Source organism: Neolamprologus multifasciatus, chromosome 3, assembly GCF_963576455.1.
Source record: "Neolamprologus multifasciatus chromosome 3, fNeoMul1.2, whole genome shotgun sequence".
Lineage (NCBI taxonomy): Eukaryota > Metazoa > Chordata > Actinopteri > Cichliformes > Cichlidae > Neolamprologus > Neolamprologus multifasciatus.
Window position 1 is genome coordinate 41,786,693 of NC_140441.1, and position 16,355 is coordinate 41,803,047.

At 40.5% G+C, this 16,355-nt stretch overlaps 1 long non-coding RNA gene across 1 annotated transcript in view; it reads right to left on the reverse strand.

Annotated features, from left to right (window-relative positions):
* Positions 1 to 16,355, reverse strand: part of LOC146523247 (uncharacterized) — a 339,030-nt gene that overhangs the window by 203,320 nt on the left and 119,355 nt on the right. The window lies entirely within an intron of this gene.

A 16,355-nucleotide genomic window follows, 5' to 3' on the forward strand; every position in this document is an offset into this window, starting at 1 on the left:
AACAGAGGGAGCACAGAATAAACTCTGGGAAACCAAAACACCAACAGTCATGATTCATAATAATAAAAAAAGTAAAAGTACAAAAAACAAAAACACAGGGTGACAATATCACCCTTGTTGCATATTGCTTTTATATCCATTTGTACATAACATTGATTCCTGCTGTAAACATGCTGCAAAATAACAGCACAATCCTGAAGTGTTCATTAGTGGTCATTGCTTTCCAACAGTTATAAAGTGTTTCATCTGTATAACAACTTTACTCTCCTTAAGCTTCAGAAACAGTTTGTCATGAATTACTATCAAGTGTATAAATTCTCCAGTGCTATTCAGGAATTGTTCATGCTTCTTTTGGTTATTTGAAAGTAAACTGTTTGTTGCGTCTGTAGTAGTTTGTCACAGTGTGTCTGCTTGTAAAAGGTACAGCTGTTGTGTTTCCCAGGGAGAGAAAAAAGTGTGAGATCATTTTACTCAGAGATGGTTCTTCTATAGCACTTTTCTACTCTGAGAACAAGTGCTTTGTACAACTTGCCTCATTCACACATTCAAAAAGCACTTTTTTATAAGCTTCCTCCAAGTAAGTGCTTTCTATCTAACATTCATATACATTCATACATACACACACACAGCAACTCGGCCAAGGATACTTGGCAGAAGAGGAATAAGTGAGGTTATGTTTAAAGGTAAGGACTTAGGACTTAGTGACATTGGATAATACATCATTTTTAAATCCGGTATTGAATCTTTACAGTATGTGAAATTACATCTTTTTCATATTGTAAAACATCCAAAAAACAAACTGAGGTGTACACTCTGTATGAAACAGGAGCATGGATTGTTGTTTCAAAATGAGGCCTGGATAAAATAGGTCTTACCTCTGCCAAATGCCTTGAATGGTAAAAAGTGGACTTGACAGTAGCCCTAATTCGAGTGTCCAGTTTAAAATCCCAGTCCATCTTAAAACCCAGGTTAGTAACAACAAGTTTAAAATACTTTGCCAGGGGTCCCAAATCAATAGAGAAAGAATCACAAGGTCTGCTAGGACCAAACACAATCACCTCTGTTTGAATGAATTACATTTGAAAAAATTTAGGGCCATCAAAGTTTTAATATCTTCTAGACATGCCAGAAGTGGTTTAATAGACAAGCAGAAATATCTTTCTGCTTCAGAGCCAGAAAGATGCCTCTGAAGGATATTCCACAAAAATGACGTCATTTCCGGTTTCGGGCAGGTAATTGCGGACATGAGACAGATCGTGCTGACATTTATTCCAACGTAGGAAGAGTTATGTATAGTTGATCAGATCGGCAAAAGGTGTTTCTGGAATATTATGTTTTTGTTGCTGCAAATGCTTTTTAGACAACTTTTGCAAAGCCATATGTGGAAGGAAACCGTGACCTAGAACAAGCTGAATGCATAAATTGGAAGTACACTTCCTCCGGTTTCATATGTAAAAAAAACTTTATTGCGCTTGCTTATGTGGTTGCAGTTCTACCGGGATTTAAAAATAGTTACGTAAAATGGAGCGTGCCTGCTCTGACCAGCCATAAAGGGTTAAGCAAAACTGGGAGGAAGGTCCAAAAAAGATTATATTCAATACATTCTGAACCTGAGACGAAAAAGAATCACAAGGTCCGCTCGGACCAAACACAATCACCTCTGCTTGAATGAATTACATTTTAAAAAAGTTTAGGGCCATCAAAGTTTTGGTATCTTCTAGACATGCCAGAAGCGGTTTAATAGACAAGTAGAAATATCTTTCTGCTTCAGAGGCAGATAAATCTGCCAGTGTCACATCTGCCATATAGTAGAGAAAATGTTGACCATAAGCAAACACTGACAACATTCTTAAACTGAAAACATGCCTTTAATTGAGGCAGAGCAAACATAAACAAAAACTCAGAAATACAATAATTAAACTAACAAAACCTAAACAGAGAAGGAAAATATAATTTAAATGGTCTGTATTTGTATAGCGCTTTACTTAGTCCCTAAGGACCCCAAAGCGCTTTACACTACATTCAGTCATTCACCCATTCACACCCATTAATAACCTTTAAGAGTGCTGACTCAGCACTATGGAGGTTTTTTCAAATCTGATTGATAACTGAAATAGATTCATCTTGGGAAATGAAGTGAAATTAAATGAAGATTAAATTAAATTAGCTGTTACTTGTTAACAGTAATGTGTGGGTTCATGTTACTATCTATAAAATGGCTGAACAGGAATAAACACTGTCTGTGAGCCAGTTTGAAATTACTTAAGTAAGTAAGTAAGTAAGTAAAACTTTATTTATATAGCACCTTTCAAGATAAAAATCACAAAGTGCTGCACAGAAGCTAAAACCTAAAAATAAAAATCAACCAAAAGCAAGTTTAAAAAAAAGCACCGGGTGACACTCCGCCTCTATCGCATTCACAGTAGGAAACTGAGAGCAACCTTTCTAGTGAACACACCAACGGCGGGCTTGCAGAGCATCAAACACACAACGATGAACTTCAGCTTTATAACAGCTTTAAGTCTTTGTAGCTTCTGTAAGTATAGTTTCTTACACTTAACATCAATATTAACTTATTATTGTTTGTTGAACCCATCATCAACTACATTTGCTTATTACCAACTTTACTATTTAGAGATATCGAATTCCCCATCATGTTATCTTACAGTAAGTCTCTAAAGAACATTTGTCTGGTTTTTTTTCATTGTTTCAGGGAGAATTTCCATTTCAGCTTCAGATTTTCAGACCACAAAGGTCCACCCAGGTGAAGATGTGACTCTGCAGTGCGCTAACAACTCAAAAATGGACTCTATGACTTTCTGGTTTAGATTGGTCAACAGTACCACAGTCCGATATATCTCTCGTTTGGTAAATTCTAAAAGTGAAGCTACATACAGTGATGGATTTCGAAATGGAAAATTTGAAATGACAACCAACATCATAACTCTTTTCCTCAAAATCAAGAAAGTGGATCAATCTAACTCTGGGCTGTATTTCTGTGGATTTCACTCAGCTGGACGTCTGCTTTTCAGTGTGACGCGTTTAAACGTTGGTGGTAAGATTATTGCATTATTGTTCTGTAGACTATTATTGTAGTCTTTGTTTTGGTTCCCATTGTTTGAATATTTCTTTTTCTAATTATGCTACACTTCCTGCATTGCATATACAATAATGTGGATTTTCTATAATTTGATTATTATTGAATCAATAAAAAAACAAATTTAGTGTCTTGTTTTTGAAAAGACACTGATGAGCCTGCAGATGACATGGACAGCAAATTTAAACGTAAGATTTTCCTAAAAATGTATTTTATTGTGCATGTGCACATGATTTGAAAGCCATAAAACAGTTTTGGAGGTTTTAATTTTCTGGATTTTTCTAGCAGAAGAACCTGACGTTGTAGCTAAGCTGACGAGCGTCACCCTGGGTGGTCTGTCTGTTTTGCTCCTAATGGTCATCATTGGTCTGGTTGTTCAAAATGGGAAACTTCAGCAAGGTACTTTTTAAAACCTACAAAACTTTTTTTGTATTTAATCTTTATTATGCGCTCTACTGAACAGACAGAGTAACTGTGTTGTTTTTGCCTCCTAGCTTTTAAAGAACAACAAAATCTCGACCAAAGTGAGGTGATTAAATTTAAAATGCACTTTTGTACTTTGACAAGGCCAAAACAAAACTAGCTCATATACCACAAACTAACATTTGATGTGTTGCTATATGTATTATGGTAAATCTATTTGTGTATGTCTGTATGTTGTATTGCACATGTTCTACTAAGCAAAACTTAATGGATGTTTATCCATCATATACTTAAAATAATTAATGAAAAATAATAATTACTTTATAAGTAATTATTATTCATTGTGAATGTTCTTTTCACAGAGTCGAGACAATGATGACTTGAACTATGCTACAGTAACGTTTCAGCCGAAAGCAAAAAGAAACCAAATGGAGTCAAATGTGATCTATGCTGCTACCAGATAGTCTCTAGTTTTTCGCCTTTTATAGTGGCACTTTTTTGTGCATGGTTTAAACACAACTGAGATGAAAATCCTGACACCTGTTAAGTTGCATCTTTCTTGTTACAGAATCTCTAATAAAACAGTAAATACCGCTTATATTTCTGAACAACAGGGAGTATTTTGTTGTGGAACCTGGATCAGACTTTGAGTTGTATATTGTTTATATCATGTGTGGAACCATATGGTAAAAGTTCATATGGTACCAAATAATACAAACGCATGTGAACCGATGAGGTAACACACAGCACTGTGTTTGAGTTAAATATATATCTTTGTTCATGACTGGAAAGATTTAATGCTGTCTTATATAGTTTGAGTCATACACTTTTAAAAAAATATATCTTTCTATCTTTGCTTAAAAAGTTTAAACATGCTATGTTTCTGTTGCAAATAAAATGCCGTTTTATGAGGTTTGCAAGTTATTGTACACTTTTTTTTATTTATATTTGAAACATATAACTTGGTTTAACATAACTGAAACATACTAGTGCTGTCAAAATTAACGTGTTAACGCAAATTTATCCTCCATCACGGTCAACGCAATTAAAATTTTTAACACAATTAACGCATCTGGAGTGCAGAATGACTCAAAATCCCTGAAATGTTACTGTCAACGCATTTCCGGCAGTTTGTCCAAGTACAGTTGCCTTCACACATGCGCAAATGGGTAGTTGATCGGGTAGTGACGGGCAGCTGAACCAGTCAACTCAGTATGGAAGATGATAAACGCACATTGGCCCTCTCGATGGGAAATTTGAGTATTAAAAAAATTACAAGACGGAACAGTCGACCGACATTATGCACATTGTGGAAGAAGGAATTTTCTTGTCACCAAAGCACTTCCAGCTTGAAATATCACATTGACGCGAAGCATGCGTTAGTCGGAGATGCCGCTAGGACTCTGAGTAACGCCTCACCCAGCTTGCGACAAACCACTCACGGAGCATCGGGGACTCAGTAAGTCTACCACGGTCATATTTACTGACACAAAATTGGACAATTAATTACTTTTTTTTTTTTTTTACTTTTCTTTTTTTTACTTTTTTTTTTAAAATAAACTATAAAGTGACCTTTTATCAAAAACCACAAAGAGAACCATAACTGCTGTGTATGCTGCCACTACATAGGTTCAGGAGGGAATTGAATTGCTGCTCAAATGCCTTTTCCCCTCTGCTGTTTGTGAGACCCCTGTGGGTGGAGTTGTTACTTTTGCTTTTCATAATGCACTGGAGATCCTAAATTTGTCTTTGTGAAAGTGCAAGAAAAAATATTCTTGCCCACACTATATTTTTACTTGAATAATATCTACACTTAGCAATAAATCAGGAATAAAAAACAGTTATGTGCCAATGTAATATTTTGCAATATTGTGCAATATTTTGCGTTTTTACCCCAGAATCACCTCAAACACTCTGGCCAGTAGAGGTGGGAATCACCATACACCCCACGATACGATATTATCACAATACTTAACTCACGATACGATATTATTGCGATTTTTTTTATATATATATTTTTGCAATATTCTGAGTATTGCAATACGACATTTTGTGATTTATCACATATTTTTTCTACTGCAGATTTTGTCCATAAAGGTAAATTTTATCAATATTCATTTTATCTAATAATAAAGTCTCACACTCAGTCTTTCTCTCATGTCAGTCAGTTTTATTGCTGACAAAGTGAACGGTTTGTATAACAGTCTAGTCCAACTTAACTGAACGTAACTATCTGGTACAATTATAGCTTAAAACAAAATATAATTTTACATTAAATAAAAAAGTTTTAAATTTAAATAAAATAAAACATTTCTTAAATTAAAATAAGTAAACTGTCCTGTTTGTTGCTGCCCTAAAAAGTTAAACACATTTGGACAGTGAAGCAATGTCAGCATTCTTGCTCAGAAAAAGGAGCTGATCAACATGCTCTGAAGTCAGAGTGCTCCGTTTTGCTGTGACGATGTCTCCAGCGGTTGAGAAGACTCTTTCAGCCGAGACACTAGTACCTGGGATACAAAGGTATCTTTTTGCCAGCGTGGCCAGGAAAGGATAGACTTCTTCATGGGATCTCCACCAGCTTAGTGGGTCTTCTGTGAGTGCCAGTGATGTGACCTCCTGGTATCTTTTCACCTCCTCCTCAGCTGTGGCAGATAATGATTTTGGTGGGGCTCCAACATCACCATAAGTCTGACCAAGAAAGTCTGTTAACCCACAAGACTTCCTCATCTTGGCTGGTATGAGAGGGGGTCTGGGATTTTGTTCAGTCTCGTCAGGTTTCTCATGATGTTCATGGGCTTCTGGCTCACAGATGGGTTGCTGCCTCTTTTCCTCCTGTAGAAAACCCACACACATACAGAGAGAGGGAGAAAATAAATATTTTATATCTTTTAGTATGCAGTAATATGTTAGCAAATTATAATTAATGTATTTAATTGTTAAATAGAATATTACCAATATGACAAAAATATTACCGATCTACTAATATTGTAAGTAAGTTATTTAAATTATAACACCAGAATGTTTGCTTACCTGAAGGGTTATAGCCTCAGCAACCACTCTGGCATAGGTTTCCTGTCTTTCCTCCAGTGACAGGAACGGCAGGGTTTTAAAGCGTGGGTTGAGAGCTGATGCTGTGTAGAGGGTGTTCCTCTCGACTGTGCTGGCATATCTCTTCTTAAGGTCTTGACTGATACTTTGCTTGATGTTTCTGACCAGCGCTGTGTCACCAATGTTGTCTTGGGTGTCGTGCAACAGCTGTGCTAGCAGCGGTGCTACGAGAGACAGAGTAGGATTCTTTTCCTCAGACATCACAGTAGTCGCGACTTGCATTGACTTCAATTTCTTCAGTGTTCCCAATATCCGTCTCATTTAGAGTAAAGATATCTGTGCTACTCTTTCTGACTTCGGGAGACAGCAACGCTCCACAAATCGCAGGTTGTTGTTCAAGGAAACGCTGGAGCATGTCATAAGCACTGTTGCATCTCGTGCAGACGTCGGTCTTGAGCTTGTGAGTCGGGAGCTGTAACATTCTCTGTTTTTGCTCCAGAGCATGGTTTGCCACTGTGCTTCTATTGAAAAACCCAGTTATGCGCCGCACTCTCCCCAAGACCATGGCTACTGCAGGCAGGTTTAAGGCTCGTTGTGATGCCAGATTGAGCGTATGGGCGAAACACTTCACATGCAGGTATCCCGCTAGCTGAGTGGCAATTGTCATATTAGAAGCATTGTCAGTGACAACCACCAGATTTTTGTCGGCAATCCCCCATTCCTGTGCTGCATTTTGCAGGAGATTTGCAATGTTCGCTCCGGTGTGACTTTCATGTAATGTTCGAGTTTGGAGAACGTAAGACAGCAGTTGCCAGTCCGCTGTGAGATAATGAGCTGTTATAGTCACATATGAATCAACAGCCCGCGAGGTCCATGCGTCGCAAGTTAATGCAGCCCTTTCTGCTGTGCTCAAACTTTCCTCAACTTTACGCTTCACATCTATGTAGAGATTGGGTACGGCTGTGTCCGCGAAAAAACGTCGTGATGGTATCACATACAGTGGGGCAAAAAAGTATTTAGTCAGCCACCGATTGTGCAAGTTCCCCCACTTAAAATGATGACAGAGGTCAGTAATTTGCACCAGAGGTACACTTCAACTGTGAGAGACAGAATGTGAAAAAAAAATCCATGAATTCACATGGTAGGATTTGTAAAGAATTTATTCGTAAATCAGGGTGGAAAATAAGTATTTGGTCAATAACAAAAATACAACTCAGTACTTTGTAACATAACCTTTGTTGGCAATAACAGAGGTCAAACGTTTACTATAGGTCTTTACCAGGTTTGCACACACAGTAGCTGGTATTTTGGCCCATTCCTCCATGCAGATCTTCTCAAGAGCAGTGATGTTTTGGGGCTGTCGCCGAGCAACACGGACTTTCAACTCCCGCCACAGATTTTCTATGGGGTTGAGGTCTGGAGACTGGCTAGGCCACTCCAGGACTTTCAAATGCTTCTTACGGAGCCACTCCTTTGTTGCCCGGGCGGTGTGTTTTGGATCATTGTCATGTTGGAAGACCCAGCCTCGTTTCATCTTCAAAGTTCTCACTGTTGGAAGGAGGTTTTGGCTCAAAATCTCACGATACTTGGCCCCATTCATTCTGTCCTTAACACGGATCAGTCGTCCTGTCCCCTTGGCAGAAAAACAGCCCCATAGCATGATGTTTCCACCCCCATGCTTCACAGTAGGTATGGTGTTCTTGGGATGCAACTCAGTATTCTTCTTCCTCCAAACACGACGAGTTGAGTTTATACCAAAAAGTTCTACTTTGGTTTCATCTGACCACATGACATTCTCCCAATCCTCTGCTGTATCATCCATGTGCTCTCTGGCAAACTTCAGACGGGCCTGGACATGCACTGGCTTCAGCAGCGGAACACGTCTGGCACTGCGGGATTTGATTCCCTGCCGTTGTAGTGTGTTACTGATGGTGACCTTTGTTACTTTGGTCCCAGCTCTCTGCAGGTCATTCACCAGGTCCCCCCGTGTGGTTCTGGGATCTTTGCTCACCGTTCTCATGATCATTTTGACCCCACGGGATGAGATCTTGCGTGGAGCCCCAGATCGAGGGAGATTATCAGTGGTCTTGTATGGCTTCCATTTTCTGATGATTGCTCCCACAGTTGATTTTTTCACACCAAGCTGCTTGCCTATTGTAGATTCACTCTTCCCAGTCTGGTGCAGGTCTACAATTCTTTTCCTGGTGTCCTTCGAAAGCTCTTTGGTCTTGGCCATGGCGGAGTTTGGAGTCTGACTGGTTGAGGCTGTGGACAGGTGTCTTTTATACAGATGATGAGGTCAAACAGGTGCCATTCATACAGGTAACGAGTGGGGGACAGAAAAGCTTCTTACAGAAGACGTTACAGGTCTGTGAGAGCCAGGGATTTTCCTTGTTTGAGGTGACCAAATACTTATTTTCCACCCTGATTTACGAATAAATTCTTTACAAATCCTACCATGTGAATTCATGGATTTTTTTTTCACATTCTGTCTCTCACAGTTGAAGTGTACCTCTGGTGCAAATTACTGACCTCTGTCATCATTTTAAGTGGGGGAACTTGCACAATCGGTGGCTGACTAAATACTTTTTTGCCCCACTGTACCTGGGTCCAGCGTCTTGATCATGTAGGAAAGTCCTCGTTTTCCACAATGTTGTAAGGACGCAGGTCTTTGCAGATGAAGTACGTGATAGATTGTGTTATTTTCTTAGCTCGCTCTGAATTGGGAGATAGCTTTGCTAAGCTAAGAGTGTCCAGCGTTGGTTGATTTTTCAGTGGAGCTGATTTAGAGCTAGCTTTCCCGTCCGCGGTTAATGCTATTTTTGGATGGAGCCGTGTAAGATGGGCCATCATGTTCGTAGTATTCCCAGAGTACTTTATTTTCATACGACACGCCTTGCAAATCCCGTGTGTCATATCCATCTCATTTGTTCCATCCTTGTTAAAAAATCCAAAGTACGTCCAGACGTTTGATTTAAATGCAGATGGCGCTTTCCTGATCTCTTTCTCTTCCTCAACCTCAACCGCACCATCTGGTGGACTGGAAGTTTTTGGAACAAAATATCGATGTCTGCTGTCCCTGTATCGATACATTATTAGCAAACAAAATATCGCGATACTACACAGTATCGATTTTTTCCCCCACCCCTACTGGCCAGTGTTCATCAGTAGTGAAGACAGCCTGCCAATCCACTGTTTACCTCAGCTGTCTATATGATGGGTGTACACGTCGATTTATTTGTAAAACAGGTCGATGAGTCAGTGAATAATAATAATAATAATAATAATAATAATAATAATAATAATAATAATAATAATAATAGATTGGATTTATATAGCGCTTTTCAAGGCACCCAAAGCGCTTTACAATACCATTATTCATTCACTCTCACATTCACACACTGGTGGAGGAAAGCTACAGTTGTAGCCACAGCTGCCCTGGTGCAGACTGACAGAAGCGAGGCTGCCATATTGCGCCATCGGCCCCTCTGGCCAACACCAGTAGGCGGTAGGTGAAGTGTCTTGCCCAAGGACACAACGACCAGGACAGAGAGCCCAGGGATCGAACTGGTGACCTTCCGGTTACAGATGCGCTTCCCAACCCCCTGACACTTAGGTGAGTTATTGAGGATTTGCTGAACTTTGGTGAAACTTTCTTAGGACAGGATCTAACGTTATCAGACTCAAGCACTAAGTGAATAAACTACTATAGAGAATCAGCATGCTTGGTGCTGATATTTCAACATTTTCGATAGCTGGTGAGGAGCAAGAATTCAATTTTGTGAACACATGTGCGGTGGACACATGCACATGTATATAAAAAAACTACACTATCTCTCACTATTTTTACTATAGACTCTGAAAACAATACAGACGATCAACAATTAAACTTATTTGCTGCATCAAGTAACTGAATCCTCACTTTAACCCATTACCCATATTCTGTGTGGGGGGGGAAAACTGTGAAATCCTAAAAAAAACATTCATAAAAAAAACATTCAAAAAGGCAATATCGAATAATTAGATCATCCTCATTTGATTTCTCTTTATTCCTATTGAGACGTCTGGCGTAAATATCTCTAAACAACAGGAGAAATGCATGCAGGTTCAACTGTTAAATCCTTAGAAAGACTGAATGCGACATGCATTTGTGACAAGATAAAGAATTCACAGCAGGATATGTTGCAAATAAACTTAGGAATGTTTTGCTCAGATTTGAAAGGTATAGGCTGATGTGAGAATTACTCTGATAATTTTATCAATGTTGCCTTTAGCTTTCTCAAGAAAAACATGTTTAAACTTTTGAAATGATTACAAAAAACATATAACTACTGGAAAAATTTATCAACCAAATACATCAACGCATCAAAGAAAAACAAAACTTTAGGGTTTCTCCCACATCTCAGGATGTGGGAGAAACGCTGTAATTGATCTCCGTAGTGATCCCGGAAATGCGGCTTCACAAACAGCTGACAGGTAAGCGGGTGATGGATCCGGCTGAGGATACAGGATAACAGGTAAGCAAACAAAATCCAAGACATAGGTTGGCCGTAATGCACACCGCGGAGAATTAAACACGTTACCACTGAAGGAGGTGGCAATACTCCGACACCAGACGTCAGTCGCGCTGCTCCTAAGTAACGGTCCATCAAATGACGTCTGATGCACCGCCGGTGTGTCAGTATCCCGTGACACACCACCCCGCCTACCTGAGCTGAAAACAGAAGCAGACCCCGTGACACCACACCAGAGAAACCCCACCAACTCCTAACAGTAACAGATAGTCAAAAACTCACTGCCTACATTTTAAGAGCAGGCATACATTGTAAAACTGGTCTCGCAGCAGACCACAAAATGTATACATATTTTAAATACATCAAGTACTGTATGAAAAAAAAGAGATTGTAATTATCGTATTTGTTCTGTTACCATGTAACCGTGTTCTGTTTAAATAGATTTTCCCTGAGAAAGTTGCTCTTTAGTGCCTCCTTCTGGCATGACCTGATGTAACGTGCGCGAATCTGTCTCTATTCTATGATGTCATCAGAAAGTGCATGCTATTGTTTGGGGAAAAGACTTCTCCTGTTCTCCTTGTCACTACCCGATCCGTACCGGAAACCCGATCGGTACCCCGCATGCGCAAATCTTACGTCACTTCCTCTCTTTGCCAACATTGCGACATTCAATATATTTGAATGATACGGTTAGCGCCCAGTTAGCTCCTAGCATTTCTCAGCAGCTCTGCCTCCTTTCCGACTACCGGGACATTTAAACAATGGATAATCCGTATACAAACAAATTCATGCTTTTCTCCTGAACAGAGAGCGTTTCCCGATTGAATAACAGCGCCGTAAAATAAGAAGAATGGCGCCTAATTACAGAGTTAATAATACAGACTTTGTAATATGTCACGTGAAGATTCAGCAGCCAGATGAAGTGTTTACTGACAACTGACAGTGATAGCGGACATCATCATCACTATTCCAACAATCCTCTCCACACAGACAAGCATAAACACACTCGATTATCACTAAATCAAATTAAACACACGTTTGTAATGACGCTAATTCAGTTTACAATAGGGTTCATTCGCTCAGTCAGCAGGTGGCAGTATCCTTGTACACTGTGGAGTAAACTGCTATTAAACGAACAGAAGAAGAAGAAAACCCCTGCACATGCGCCGTACGGATCGGGTAGACCCGATTTGTACGGTCCGACTTTGCACATGCGCAGTAAGGATCGGGGAGTCCCGATCCGTAACTATCTTTTTATTTTTCGTTTTTGTCTACATTGTACTGAAATGCTTCATTATTGCAAACATTTTAAGATATACTTATTATTCTTAACATCTTAACAGATACTCTGACCCATAACTATCGTAAAACGCTACGACCGGAAGTAGACATCTTTCGCGCATGCGGGGTACCGATCGGGTTTCCGGTACGGATCGGGTAGTGACACTCCTGTTCTCTGCTGTAGTGACAATTGTCTCCCTTAAAATGGTCTTTAAGGGCATTGTCGGTATGTCATTCTGTTCCATCCTTACTGATGAACAAAATCTACTTGAAGAAATGCGATTGCAGTGTTTGCTTAATAGAAGTATTTGTAAAGAGAGGATTCTCTAATGCTTTTGGCTAAACAAGTCATTTGTACTGTCATTGTGTATTTGTCGTTGTCTATGATTTCTAAGAGCATTTCATGTTGTTTTCTCAGTTTTACCCTACTTCAACTGGCCTAAGTAAAGGGAGTGAAGTCAAACCCTCTTGTCTGCGTGGTCATTTTGAATAAGAGTTTTGTCTGAATGTCGACTCTAGCAATGTGTTACAGGCAGAGGACATTACAGTATTATTGAAAAAGCGAGCAATATGTATACATATATATATATATATGTGTGTGTGTGTGTGTACACACACAAAGCAAAACACTCGACTGCACTACACACTAACTAAACAAGAAAACACACTAACTACACACTCCAAACACGCTCAATGTCACAAATCTCAAACATCTCAAAGCTTGCCATCTCTCTCTTTTACTCACTCAGTCTCTCTCTCTCTCTGCCGTCACTCCCTCAGTTTCTCCCTACGCTACATAAACTGCCTGCTACTGTATGCAGGAAGCTGCTGTACACTGTCCTTTAACAGACATGATCAGACATTTTTTTCAGTATGTGATTCTAGATTTTTTGTTGTGTTTACCTCAACCTCGAACCAACGGGAGACAGAGAGCCTGCAGTTGAGAGAGAAGTAAAATTGATGTTGTTTAAGCTGCCAGCAGATAGTAACGTGATAGTAAAGTTTTAAAAGAAGCTGTGAAACCTCATCTACTCTCTCTTTTACTCACTCAGTCTCTCTCTCTCTGCCCTCACTCCCTCAATTTCTCCCTCCTCCTGAACAACCAAATGTCACAAGTTGTTATATAATGTTTTGATTGGGAAAGGGGTGTTTTGGTTCTTGGGGGGGGTGCTCACAAGCACAGATTAACAGACAGACAGACAGTAAACTTCACTATAGTGTACAGGAAAAATATTACATATATTTTTGGCTTGTATCCAAATGCAGACTGAACGCACATGGTTAGACTACTCAAGGCTGACAATGACACTGAGTGACTGTTCTTGGGTCTGTCCAAATGAGAAACAGGTGCTCAGCTCCCTCCAGCCAGTGATGCCATTCTACCAAGGCTAGTTCTATTACCAGGAGCTCTCTACCCCCCACGTCGTAATTCTGCTCCTTGGGCTGGTGACGGGAGAAGAAGGCGTACGGCTGGAGTTTACCTTGTGGCTCTGACCTTTGAGGAAAATCTGAATATCTGATGAATTAATTACTGGTGTCTGGGTGGATTACAGTTGAAGTGGTTCTAAAAAGCTGCTTTAATACTTTGAAGGCTGTGTGGGCCTCAGAATACCAAGTGAACGGTACCTTAGCGGAGGTGAGACTGGTAACTGGAGGAGGTACTTGACTGTAGTTCTTGATGAACAACCTATAGACATTTGCAAACCCTAGGAAACATTGGAGTTCTTTCTGAGACTCAGTGACCGGCCAATCCTCCACCACTTTGACCTTCACCAGATCTGTGTTCATCTGCAGAGGTTGCAGAGAAAGAGGGAAGAAATTTTCATGTGGTGTGTCTGGATCTCACCAAGACCTCACAACTCTTACCACAACCAATATGTGTACTCAGAGCCTTCTCGGTAAGCTCCAAGATAACATCGAGATGGCTGAAATGTTGACTGAAAAATACTTTCACATTGGTGAAGATTTGATTCCCATGTGATAACCTTGTGAAGAGCTTAGGGTTTTACTATGATGCACCCCTCAAGCACACTGACCAGGTAGAGCAGGGTAGGAAGGATGCCATCAATGACCTGGAATCTACTGACAAACTAGTCTCCCTGGCAAACCGAACCTCTGGTGCTTCGGACCTTTGCCTCTTTCCATGTCTCATGTGGCCACTAACCTCATGTGAGGTTCTGGTCACCAAGTTGGAGAAGCTGGAGCGGCTGCTTAGCTATGATATATTTCCATCTCCAAAAATCTTAGCCAGTGGTATGGAGGAGATTCACATGCTTGTTTTACTCATCACCATCAACACTGAAGCAGACATTGGTTAGCCAAGTGGTACACAGGACTGGTAGCTGCTGGAGGACCTGGGCCAAAAACTGTACTTCACACCTGAGATTGTCTACACTAACCTGAGACCTGACATTGTGCAATGGTGGGCATCACTCCAGTTTGTTTATATCATTGACCTTACTGTACCATAAGATGATGCACTGGAGGAGGCTGATGAACAGGTTGCAAGGCTTTTCCGGGAGTTGGGAGTGTGAGAGTAGATCAGCAAGTGGTGAAGAAACTATCCAGAAGTGCTGATAAAGGCAGTCATTGGTTCTGGCTCAAAAGACTGAACTTTAGTTTGGTCTTCAAAGGAGCTTGCAAAGAAAAGCATCTGGACTTCTTTAAGTTGCTTGAAGATGTTCACCTCTCATCCGAGAAGCTTCTTCAGTTCTAAGGTCAAATGGTGGGGAGCCCAGACCTCTACATCGGAGAGACCAAACAGCCACTTCACAAGCGCATGGCACAACATAGAAGAGCCACCTCCACAGGACAAGACTCGGCTGTCCATCTGCATCTAAAGGACAAAGGTCACTCTTTCGAGGATGCCAATGTTCACATTTTGGACAGAGAGGGCAGATGGTTTGAAAGAGGAGTGAAAGAAGCCATCTATGTCCACTGTGAGCGACCATCTTTGAACAGAGGCGGTGGTTTACGACACCAACTCTCTGCCATCTATAATCCAGTTTTGAGATCCCTTCCCAGATGCCTTAACGCCCACTCACATCCTGGGCCATCTGACCTCAGGAATTCGCATGATAAGGTGGGGCCAGGTTTCACAATGAACTCACCCGAAACTCTGGCTGATTGGACCCACACCCAGTTTCACACCTTGGCTCAGGCGATTAGAGGATCATCAGGGGGTCCTTTTGTCCCTCTGTGGGGGGATACTCCCACTAGGTTTAAATCTGGGACTCCCCACCATTTGACCTTAGAACTGAAGAAGCTTCTCGGATGAGAGGTGAAACGTCTTCAAGCAACTTAAAGAAGTCCAGACGCTTTTCTTTGCAAGCTCCTTTGACTACGATGACCTGGATGACTGAGAACCTTCACAGACATTTAGTTTGGTCTCCATTGTGTAAGAAACATAAACACTTGCCGGACTTCAGCCAGGCGTCTACTGGGTAGATGGTGTTTTGGGGGTGAGCCTGGGACACTGGGATTGACCGCTAAACCTTCCGGAGATGTGGTGGGCTTATCAGCGAAACATCAAGGAAGGAGGGCGCCCATTTGATAATCGAAAAAGACTCCACCACTCAGTCGACAGCTCCATAGAGTCTAACTTGCAGGTTTCATGTATACAGTTTAGTGATATAAATAATGTACCTAGTCCTTTAAACAAACAATGAAAAAAATGTAATTGAATTTAACTGAACTGAATTAATTCAATGATAACTTTGTATGTATTTATTTTTTCCAACATTAGCACTTTGAACAGTATTTTTTCCATCTGTAAGTTAAATTTCAGGCAATCATTTTATAAATTTTGATAATTATCTCACAGTTCGCTGTACAGTGGTTTAGTTATTGCCTCACAGCAAAAAGGTCCTGAGTTCGATGTCACCACCTGGTGGGTGGTATGTTCTCCTCGTGGTTGCATGGGTTTTCTACGGGTCCTCAGGCTTCCTCTCACAGTCCAAAGACAGTTAGTGGGGTTAGGTTAATTGGTGAAT